This window comes from Sinocyclocheilus grahami, unplaced genomic scaffold (assembly GCF_001515645.1).
Source record: "Sinocyclocheilus grahami isolate Dianchi unplaced genomic scaffold, SAMN03320097.WGS_v1.1 scaffold68.1, whole genome shotgun sequence".
NCBI lineage: Eukaryota > Metazoa > Chordata > Actinopteri > Cypriniformes > Cyprinidae > Sinocyclocheilus > Sinocyclocheilus grahami.
In genome coordinates this window covers 1,752,569-1,755,422 of record NW_015505247.1, presented here as the reverse complement: position 1 = coordinate 1,755,422, position 2,854 = coordinate 1,752,569, and positions in this window count along the sequence as shown.

Below are 2,854 nucleotides of genomic sequence, written 5' to 3'. Positions count from 1 at the left end.
CCTCCCCGCTGCCTGCAGACGACAGACATGCATGCAATACATGATGATTAAATATAGGTCGCAATAAAATCACCAGTTCTGAAATTTTACCCAAGACGAGTCTGTATTGCTATTTGACACATAATGTTTTTTTTTTTTTTAATAGTACAAATTTTATGAGGTGGCATTGTTATGGCTGACCTTAATATTTGACCATTCAGTATTTTTCTCAGAAATTAGCTATAGGATACAAAAAGCCCTAACCCTTAAAAAAATGCACGCATGTTGTAATCATTAGTAATTCATGAAAATTATTCTGTGTAAAATTATTATTACAATCGAAGCATTTGCAACATTGAATATATTCTGGTTCCCTTTAAAAGGGTCTCTCCCATGATTGCGTTGAACACTATGGGGTAAACTTGTGTTCACTCTAAATACTGAAGCCTGATTTCTTCACATTCATGTAGCTGCACGAACAAATGCACTTCAACCCGTCAAAAGGGGAGGAGCCAACTGCTATATAAGTCAGCTCTCTGCTCCATTTCATCAGAATATTTCTCCTTCAGCGCGAAGATTATTTCGCCGCTGGACTCTGAAGCCGAAGCAAGAAGCTTGAAGCCTGCTTGCTGTAGAAAAGCCCCAGCAGTGGAAGAACGCCTTCCAACAAGTGCTTCCCCTGCGGCCATCTGGCGACAATAAGAGCAAATTTCCAGCAGCGTTGTTGCAAATGTCATACGCATGTGTGGCTCATGCAGGGAACCCCTGCATGGGTCGCTTGCCTGGGCAGAGCTTACCGGTACAGAGTGCACTCACTGCGAGAGAATGAGTCTCGCCCTGCTTCGCTTGCGGATCACCTTCTTTCACGAAGACTGCTCTCCCGTTTCTTCCCTCCCAAGAGCCTCGGAGGAAAAAACAGCGGGGCAATGGGACTCAATGATCGGGCTCGAGTTATCTCACGCCGGCTCGTTTTGGAGGCTACAAGATCTACACCCTTAAATGGCCCTTTTCTGACTGGTGTGCAGCACGGAATGAGGACCCGTCTTCTTGTAACATGTCATCCATGTTAACCTTCCTGCAAAAGTTGCTGGATAGGGGGCGCACCCCTTCCACGCTCAAAGTATATGTGGCAGCCAGTCAGTCGGCAAGAATTAAGGTTTCTGAGGGGAGCTTGGAGATTGAATCTGCCTCGTTCTTTTACTGTGCCGACCTGGGACTTATCCTTAGTCCTCAGGGCCCTATGGGGCCCTCCTTTCGAGCCTTTCCATTCGGCCAATTTGCGACCCCTGTCACTTATGACTGCCCTCCTTTTGACTTTAGTATTGGTCAAGCAAGTGGGTGAGCATGCATGCACTGTCAATCAGTGCTTCCTGTCTTGAGTTTGGGCCTAACAACTGTAGAGTCGTCCTCAAACCGAGACACGGCTATGTGCCTATGCTCTCCACTCCGTTGACAGCACAAATCATTACCCTTCTGGCTCTTCCCAATTCAGAGGATGAGCAGGGTCCCAATCCACTCTACCCGGTCCAGGCTCTTGGAGTGTATGTGGAGCGTTCTGGCCTGTTTTATATGCATCGGAGGTCGCTCTAAAGGGCTGCCAGTTACGAAGCAGAGGCTATCTCACTGCATAATGGATGCTATAGCCCTGGCTTTTGTCTATGTGGGCTTACAGTGTCCTATAGGAGTAAAGGCCCACTCCACTAGTGGAATGGCCTCTTCCTGGGCTTCGTCCAGCAGGATTTCTATTGGTGATATCTGTGCGGCCGCTAGCTGGTTGTTGCCATCCACTTTCACCAGGTTTTATAATTTGGATGTCCCTGCCCTCCTGGCATGGTTTTCGTCTGCATAAATTACCTAATCACCTCGACGAGTGGAGAAGGTCCGGTTTTGTAGTCCCCAGCCTAGTGGCTTGGGGCTCATATTAGCTCATGCTAGTTGGAGCCCTCAGTACAGGTGCTCCAGGGCTGGGCTCGCAGGGTAGCTTTGTTCTGCACTTGCTTATAGCACGGCGCTATTGGATGCATTCCCCATAGCGTTCATCGCAACAGGAGAGACAGTTGAAAGGGAACGCTCCATCTACGAATGTAACCTTTGTTCCTTGAGAAAAGGGAACGAGCATTGTGTAGGGTGCTGTGCTATAAGGCTGCACGCGAGTCGATGACTGTCACTATCAGTCGAAAGATTCTGACGAAATGATGCTCCGAGCAGACTTATATAGCAGTTGGCTCCTCCCCTTTTGGCAGTTTTGAAGCTCCATTTGTATGTGCAGCTACGTGAATGTGAACAAATCAGGCTTCAGTATCAGAGTAAACAGGAGTTTACCCCATAGTGTTCAACGCAATGGGAGAGACCCTTCGAAAGGGAACCGAGTTTATGTAACTGGAGCGTTACAGTTAAAAGGGATCATTAACCCAAAAATTAAAATTCATTTATTGTCCCTCATATTGTTCCAAACATTTTTCCTGACTTTCATGATACAAACACTGATACATTTTTCAAAATATCTTGAATGAGATTAATGTTTAATTTGGATAGTATTGTTTGTACTTTCTGTCAAAAAAGATGCTGAATCTCAGGAAAATCTATACAACTGTATTATCGTTAGTGCACTGGGGACAGAAGGCATGAATGGTTGAATATGTTTGAATATGAATAATGTTTGATTATCACATTAAGTTCGGTGGTTTTATGAAAAACAGAAGTTACCTTTTTAGTGAAATAATGTTTTGATTATGGGTGAGTTTACACAAATGTAGAAAAGTTGTTCAAAGTTTTGCGGAATTTAAAATTATTAAATTTTTTATTTCAGTCATTAAAGTAGCTAGCTGAAGAAAGAAATGCCTTAAAGGGGTCATATGATGCAATTTAAAATGTT